Raw genomic sequence first — 9389 nt, forward strand, 5'->3', positions numbered from 1 at the left:
AAAAATCACATCTCCAGCCTTCCAGCGAACGATCGCCGCTGGCAGGCTGGAGATCCACTCTCTTACCTTCCGTTCCTGTGAGCGCGCGTGCCTTTGTACGCGCGTTCACAGGAAATCTCGGCTCACGCGAGATGACGCATATATGTGTCGCCGAGCGCAGGGCTGCCACCTCCGGAACGCGAATCTGCGTTAGGCGGTCCGGAGGTGGTTAATGGGGTCCGGGTTCGGGGTCAAGTTCGGGTCCGAACCCGAACTTTGACTTAAAGTTCGGCCGAACTTGGCGAACCCGAACTTCCACGGGTTCGCTCATCCCTACTCCCAATGTTTCATGGATTAAAGTATTGCTTAAAAAGTATTGGAATTTTTATATTTTAATGATGGTACAGATGTGTCCACCCTTACTATTTCACACATTTTGCTGAGGATAGCAATTTATCATGATACTAATTAAATACATTATCACAACATACCAATGAAACCCTTGGCAGGCATTCACATCACAACCATTAGGTGTCCACCTATGTAAACATTCAGTTGCAACAAAAAGTAAGTGAATAATTTGAAATTAGGCTTCTTTCACATATGCGGTACAGCCTCCCAGCAGGCTATTCTGGCGTTGAATGCCGGGAATCGGGTAGACAAAAAGTGCTCTCTGCCGGAACAGCCTGCAGGAATGCTGTGTCCCAAATGTGAAACTAGTCTTAAGGTGCATTTAGGTTCCTTCCCAACAGTCAGCTGCTTGCTAAGTGGAGGAGAAGCCCTACATTTACATGCAGTGATCACCTCCACAGTATGAGGATGGGCAGTCACTATTGTGATGTCACGGCCTCTGTGTTGTTCGCTGTGACACCTTTGCCGTACATGCCGGTTGCCAGGGGCATTGCATGGTTGTCTACATGTGTGTTCTTTGCTCCCCTTCTCCTGGTTCCTCCCCTGTCTGATGCTGGAAGGGTTAACTCCCTGGCTGGGTGTGGTCACTTGGGTATTATTACCTGTGGCTCCCTGGCTGGAGTCAGTTGTACTCCAGCTGTCGTTGGTGCTGGAGCTCTGCTCCAGTCCAGGGTGTTCTGTCTGCCTAGTGGGACATCGATTTCTTCTGCGATGTCTCTCAGTTGTCATCCCTCTGTCCTCGCTTCACTACCTAGTGGGACATCGATTTCTACCTAGTGGGACTACCTAGTGGGACATCGATTTCTTCTGCGATGTCTCTCAGTTGTCATCCCTCTGTCCTCGCTTCACTACCCTTGCATATGTTTGGTGATTGTTTTTGTATGGATGGTTGTTGTCTTGTCTAGTGGTTGTTACATGAATGGTCCCTTGGTGTTTGTAGTCCAGCATGTTTGCTAGACTTGTTCCTGTGTTGTGTACCTCCGGAAGGGGGCTGGTTTCCCGGAGGGGTGAACCATAAGCCTGTATGCAGTGCTGCCTGGGGCTGCCGTGCACCCTGCGGCATGGGGTTCAGGCAGTAGCTGATGTCCTCGATACTTGTGTGTGGGTGTTGTTGGTACGGTGTCCTGTTTGGTGTGTGGGCTCCTGTACTTATGCACGGGTTCCAGTTATGGTGGCTGCAGCAGGTAAGTGTGTTTCTGTGTACTTACCTGCAGATTTAGTTACTGCATACAGTCTCCTACTTTTCCTTGCAACTAAGCCATTTGAGACTCCTGTGTTTTTCCCCACTCCCCACCGTGACATGTAATTGCTTGTCCTGATACAGCTGCATTGGTCCTGGGCAGAAAATCGGTGTTTAGACAGCACGATCTGCTGCCCAGAAATAATAATTTAGGTGCCTGCACGAACAACAGTTTCAGCTGATGAACGACTGTTTCGCTCGCTATTGGGTGATTGGCTGCACCTTTACACTGGCAGATTGTCGAGAACGAGCATTAGCAGGAACGTATGTTCCTGATAATCTGCCTGATTATTGCACCATATAAATCCACCTTTACCTGGATTTCTAACAAAATGTGTTCTGATTGTTATTCAAGTCGCAATTATAGACAAAAAAAAAATCAAAGCTAATAAACAAACAAATAGTTGTACCTTTTAATGTCTTTTTTAGAGAACAGTATTATCACTGAGCAAGATATTTAAATATTGTGTTTACAGATAGGTATAGCCTATGTCAAATTCAATAAGATATCAGAGGGAACATAGTATCTAAAAAATAACGTTTAATAATATAATTGGGCTAGAAATACCACAGTGCAGAGAGGGAAGAATTAAGTGAACACATTGGAATTACATGGATTCCTGCATTGATTACTAATAAAATGTGGTCTGGTTTCTATCCAAGTCACAATTATAGACAAATACAATGGTATTGTCTTTCATTGAATGCATTGAGTAAAAATCCACAGTGCAGGAAGAAAAAGTAAGTGAACCTTTGAATTTAATAATATAATGTACAGGGTGGGCCATTTATATGGATACACCTTAATAAAATGGGAATGGTTGGTGATATTACCTTCCTGTTTGTGGCACATTAGTATATGTGAGGGGGGAAACTTTTCAAGATGGGTGGTGACCATGGCGGCCATTTTGAAGTCGGCCATTTTAAATCCAACTTTTGTTTTTTTCAATAGGAAGAGGGTCATGTGACACATCAAACTTATTGAGAATTTCACACAAAAAACAATTGTGTACTTGGTTTTAACGTAACTTTATTCTTTCATAAGTTATTTACAAGTTTCTCTTTGTTTGCAGCCATTGACATGAGGAGCAGATAGAAATTGTGTTGATTTCTGGTGAACACAGTAACCAGGTCATTGCAGCAGATTTCAATGCAAGACACCCTACGAGACCACCCATCTCCCATGCTACAGTTAGCAAACTGCTTGCTAAGTTTCGTGAAACTGGTTCAGTGTTGGATTTGCCAAAATGTGGACGCATGAAATCTGTCTCTAATGAAGAAACATCAGTGGCTGTCCTAGCTTCATTCAGCAAGAGCCCACAGCAAAGCACTCGCCGCATGTCACTGGAGAGTGGCATTAGTCGAACATCCCTTCGGCGGATATTAGCTACTCACAAATGGCACCCTTACAAACTCCAGCTACTGCAGCATCTCAACGAGGATGACCCAGATCGGCGCACTGAATTTGCAGAATGGGCAAAACAAAAATTGGAACAGGACCCTCAGTTTACGCAGAAGATTTTGTTCAGTGATGAGGCAAACTTTTATGTGAATGGTGAAGTTAACAAACAAAACCAACTCTATTGGTCTGACACTAACCCACATTGGATAGATCCCTCCAAGACTGTTGGAACAAAAAAATTTATGGTATGGTGTGGTATATGGGGTACAAAGATAGTGGGGCCATTCTTCATCATTGGAAGCCTCAAGGCCACTGGATATGCAAAATTGCTACATGATGATGTGTTTCCCTCTTTATGCACTGAAGCTGGCACGTTCCCTGAGTTTTTCCAGCAAGATGGTGCACCACCACATTATGGGTGTCAGGTCCGAGCATTCCTAGATGAACAGTTTCCTGGAAAGTGGATTGGTCGTCGTGGGCCAGTTGAATGGCCCCCAAGGTCTCCCGATCTGACCCCCTTAGACTTTTATCTTTGGGGTCATCTGAAGGCAATTGTCTATGCTGTGAAGATACAAGATGTGCAGCACCTGAAACTACGGATACTGGAAGCCTGTGCTAGCATTTCTCCTGCGGTGTTGTTATCAGTGTGTGAAGAGTGGGAGAAGAGGGTTGCATTGACAATCCAACACAATGGGCAGCACATTGAACACATTTTATAAGTGGTCAGAAACTTGTAAATAACTCATGAAAGAATAAAGTTACGTTAAAACCAAGCACACCATTGTTTTTCTTGTTAAATTCCCAATAAGTTTGATGTGTCAGATGACCCTTTTCCTATTGAAAAAACAAAAGTTGGATTCAAAATGGCCGACTTCAAAATGGCCACCATGGTCACCACCCATCTTAAAAATTTCCCCCCTCACATATACTAATGTGCCACAAACAGGAAGTTAATATCACCAACCATTCCCCTTTTATTAAGGTGTATCCATATAAATGGCCCACCCTTTAGATCCCTTATAGAAGAAATCACCTCTACTATTCTATACTATCTACTATTTCCTGCAGCTGCAAAAAGGATTTGCACAATGAAGAATAATAATTTTGGATCATCCTTCCCTGTAAATGTATTTACGTTCTTCTATATTTCTTGGATGCGTTGAGTGGATAGCCTTTTTCATGTCTGGCTGTAGCATTTCAATAGGTTTAATGTTAGGACTGTTTGTTAGCCATTTTCTAGAGGATTTACTCGTGTGGGTTAGGTTGATGCGTTGTTGCATCATCAAACATCTCTTCAGCTTGATGTCATGGACTGCTGCCCTTCTTTCTGTTTAATTCTAGCATTAAAGGGGTTGTCTGAGTTATTTTTTTTTGTTCTTTGTATGTTTCTAACTAGGCAAATCTAACAGCTTTACCATGCACTTACTGCATCTGTAGTTGCTCCTTTCTCAAATTTTACTGAGGGTCACATGACCTGTGATGTCAGCTTCTCTCCCTGCTCTGATAATGTTTTGTGCACAAGTCTGAGAGATCAGATATAAGTCTGTACACATGACTTCACTGTGCTGGCCATGCCCCGTTCACTGCCGTCTACTGCTGTCTGCTCTCTCCCTGGATTCTTAACCCCTTCAGCTGCACAGACTCAGGGCTGAAGGCTTTACTGAGTAGCTGCAGGCAGTTAGAAGACAAATGCTGGGCACAGGACCTGACAGAGGGGTTCCTGCAGAGCATTGCACAAGAGCAGGTAAGGGAAGATCCTGTGTGTATCAACAGTGTCATTATACAGCTGGGACTTGTAGTTCTACACATAAAACATGCTGCTGAATCTCCCAGCAGGCAGACATGTCACTCAGGGCAGCACTTGTATTCACTCCCTTTGCAGAGCAGGGGAGGGACAGAGATTGTTGTTATTGCTGGTAAACAAAGGGCCAGAAGAGTACCAGGGAAATGAGAAAATAGATATTTTTTTTGCCGAACACTTGGCTTAGTTATATATTTCTGACCATCAGATTTACAGTGCTATACAGTTGCAAGAAAAAGTATGTGAACCCTTTGGAATTATATGGATTTCTGCACAAATTGGTCATAAAATGTGATCTGATCGTCATCTAAGTCACAACAATAGACAATCACAGTCTGCTTAAACTAATAACACACAAAGAATTAAATGTTACCATATTTTTATTGAACACACCATGTAAACATTCAAAGTGCAGGTGGAAAAAGAATGTGAACCCTTGGATTTAATAACTGGTTGAACCTCCTTTGGCAGCAATAACTTCAACCAAACGTTTCCTGTAGTTGCAGATCAGACGTGCACAACGGCCAGGAGTAATTCTTGACCATTCCTCTTTACAGAATTGTTTCAGTTCAGCAATATTCTTGGGATGTCTTGTGTGAATCGCTTTCTTGAGGTCATGCCACAGCATCTCAATCGGGTTGCGGCCAGGACTCTGACTGGGCCACTCCAGAAGGCGTATTTTCTTCTGTTTAAGCCATTCTGTTGTTGATTTACTTCTATGCTTTGGGTCGTTGTCCTGTTGCAACACCTATCTTCTGTTGAGCTTTAGCTGGTGGACAGATGGCCTTAAGTTCTCCTGCAAAATGTCTTGATAAACTTGGGAATTAATTTTTGCTTCCAAGATAGCAATCTATCCAGGCCCTGACGCAGCAAAGCAGCCCCAAACCATGATGCCCCCACCACCATACTTCACAGTTGGGATGAGGTTTGGATGTTGCTGTGCTGTGCCTCTTTTTCTCCACACATAGTGTTGTTTGTTTCTTCCAAACAACTCAACTTTGGTTTCATCTGACCACAGAATATTTTACCAGTACTGCTGTGGAACATCCAGGTGCTCTTGTGCAAACTGTAAACGTGCAGCAATGTTTTTTTGGACAGCAGTGGCTTCCTCTGTGGTATCCTCCCATGAAATCCATTCTTGTTTAGTGTTTTACGTATTGTAGATTCGCTAACAGGGATGTTAGCATATGCCAGAGACTTTTGTAAGTCTTTAGCTGACACTCTAGGATTATTCTTCACCTCATTGAGCAGTCTGCGCTGTGCTTTTGCAGTCATCTTTACAGGACGGCCAGTCCTAGGGAGAGTAGCAGCAGTGCTGAACTTTCTCCATTTATAGACAATTTGTCTTACCGTGGACTGATGAACAACAAGGCTTTTGGAGATACTTTTATAACCCTTTCCAGCTTTATGCAAGTCAACAATTCTTAATCGTAGGCCTTCTGAGAGCTCTTTTGTGCGAGGCATCATTCACATTAGGCAATGCTTCTTGTGAAAAGCAAACCCAGAACTGGTGTGTGTTTTTTATAGGGCAGGGCAGCTGTAACCAACACCTCCAATCTCATCTCATTGATTGGACTACAGTTGGCTGACACCTCACTCCAATTAGCTCTTGGAGATGTTATTAGTCTAGGGGTTCACATACTTTTTCCACCTGCACTGTGAATTTTTACATGATGTGTTCAATAAAAACATGGTAACATTTAATTCTTTGAGTGTTATTAGTTTAAGCAGACTGTGATTGTCTATTGTTGTGACTTAGATGACGATCAGATTACATTTTATGACCAATTTGTGCAGAAATCCATATAATTCCAAATGGTTCACATACTTTTTCTTGCAACTGTATATTTATATTTTTATAACTAGGACAACCCCTTTAAAGAGTACCTTTCATGGGTTTGTAATAAGTGATAAAAAATATCTGTACCTGCAGGGTACCCCCCGCTGTGCTGCCACCCTGCCTTTTTTTTAAAAATAGCGCTCCTGCGCCCCGTTATTGCCCCCCACAAATTTTGCGCTCAGTATGCTAATACTGAGCATCGGAGCAATAGGGAGGAGATGCAGTCCTTCTCTGTGGGCGTCTCCTTCTCCCTGGCTGTAGCGAGTTTTTTTCTCCCTGGCTTTGATGCTCTGCGATTGGACATCACTACAGCCAGGGGAGAAGGAGAAGCCAACAGAGAAGGACTGCGTCCTCTCCCCATTGCTACGATGCTCAGTATTAGCATACTGAGCGCAAAATTTGCAGGGGGCCAAAATGGGGCGAAGGAGCGCTATTTAAAAAAACAGGGAGGGTTGCAGCACAGCGGGGGGTACCCTGCAGGTACAGATTTTTATCTCACTTACTACAAACCCATGAAAGGTCCTCTTTAAGTATAAGCACAACATACAGCATACATATTGACCATAGATTGAAATCCCTTCGTTCTAACAATGCAGAGGTAAAAGAAAAGATTAAGAAGACAAAGCACATTATTTAAAGGGGTTCTGCACTTTGTTTAAACTGATGATCTATCCTCTGGATAGATCATCAGTTTCTGATCGGCAGGGGTCCGACACCCGGGACCCCCGCCTATCAGTTGTTTCAGAAGGCAGCGGCGCTCCAGTAGCGCCGCGGCCTTCTCACTGTTTACCGCAGGCCCAGTGACGTCACGACTAGTATCAACTTTCCTGGGCGGGGCTAAGCTTTATTTAAGTGAACAGAGCTTAGCCCCGCCCAGGCAAGTTGATACTAGTCGTGATGTCACTGGGCCGGCGGTAAACAGTGAGAAGTCCGCGGCACTCCTGGAGCGCCACTGCCTTATCAAACAGCTGATCGGCGAGGGTACCGGGTGTCGGATCCCCGCCGATCAGATGCTGATGATCTATCCAGAGGATAGATCATCAGTTTAAACAAAGTTCAGAACCCCTTTAATGAAACTGCTAGCTTGGAGGATGCATCTAATAATAAAAAATGGTATTTTCCGCTGAATGCTTCTTGATTTGAAGACACCCATGCTTAAATTGTGTTCATGTTATATGCAATTAACTGATGAGCACTAGCTAATCAATGTAGAAGTGCATTGAGTGGTTTTTATTTAATATGGAAGCCTTAACAACACAATGGTTAACTATCAGCCTTTATGCCCAAGTGATTACTAACAAAAGTAAATACATTGTAATGTTATTGCCAAAAAAGGTTTGGTGTAGGAGTATATCAGAAAAAGATGGTTCAGTGATTTATAGTATGATGGACAGTAACAAACATTGTCAAGTAGGTGCAATTGCCACAAGACAATCTTAACAATGCCAAATCATGAACCAGACTTGTATTCAGAAATGGCAGCTAAATCATAAAGAATGCAAACAGTGGCATTGCTAGGGCTGGTGTCACCCGGTGCGGGCATCCGTTAGCTCAGCAGACCCCCACTAGCAGTCAGAGCCTGGTCTCGGGAGGGGCACTTCTAGATTATTTTCTGTCCGCCGCCACAAAACAATGGTGCTTATAGAACAGACTACACAGTGTAGAGGTATACTGTATATTGTGTGGCACAGTGTAGGCTATATGTGTATAACATAAACATATTCCACATGAAAACTTGCCGTTACTTGGCTTGGCCCTTGGGGATCTCGGACACCACTTCAACACTTGACTGGGGGTCTCAGCAGGGCTGATGTTGTGTTTTATCCTAATGAGAAAGATTTCATAATAGAGATTTGGAGAAGTGGCAGAGGGATAGCAGAGCAGGGAGAGGCTGGTGCTGCTACTAGGGGTCTGATACCATGGGGGAGTAATAAAGCCCACCATAATGCCCCCCCCAGTAGAAATAATTCTCCTTATAATGTGACAGTGCAAAAAATACCCCCTTCTAATGCCCCCAGTTAAGCCTATGTCCCCATAGTGCCCCCATAATGTGCCAGTATCAAATACCCCTATATAGTGCCCCCAGTAAATGCCTCCATAGTGCTCCTCTCCCCCCTTCCTCCTAGTGCCCCCCATAATGTACCAGTATAAAATGCCCCAGTAGATGCCCTTAGTGTCCCCCATAATTTGCCAGTATAAAATACCCCTTCTTAGTGCCCCCCGTAGATGACCCCATAGTACTCCTCTCCCCCTTCCCCATAGTACCCACCATAATGTGTCCCAGTATAAAATTCTACTGTACAGAGCCCCCCATATAAGATACCCCTTCTTTGTGGCCTCAGTAGATGCCCCTATAGTGCCCCCAATAATGTGCCAGTAATAAGTGCCCCCAATAATGTGCCAGTAATAAGTGCCCCCAATAATGTGCCAGTAATAACAGCCCCCCCAATGTGCCAGTAATAGCAGCCCCCCCATTGTGCCAGTAATAGCAGCCCCCCCATTATGTGCCAGTAATGACAGCCCCCCCATTATGTGCCAGTAATGACAGCCCCCCATTATGTGCCAGTAATGACAGCCCCCCATTATGTGCCAGTAATGACAGCCCCCCATTATGTGCCAGTAATGACAGCCCCCCATTATGTGCTAGTAAAAGTATTTTATATATAAAACAAATAAAAATAAACACTTATACTTACCTCCTTGGCAGCGATGCGAT

This window comes from Bufo bufo, chromosome 3, assembly GCF_905171765.1.
Source record: "Bufo bufo chromosome 3, aBufBuf1.1, whole genome shotgun sequence".
Taxonomy (NCBI): domain Eukaryota; kingdom Metazoa; phylum Chordata; class Amphibia; order Anura; family Bufonidae; genus Bufo; species Bufo bufo.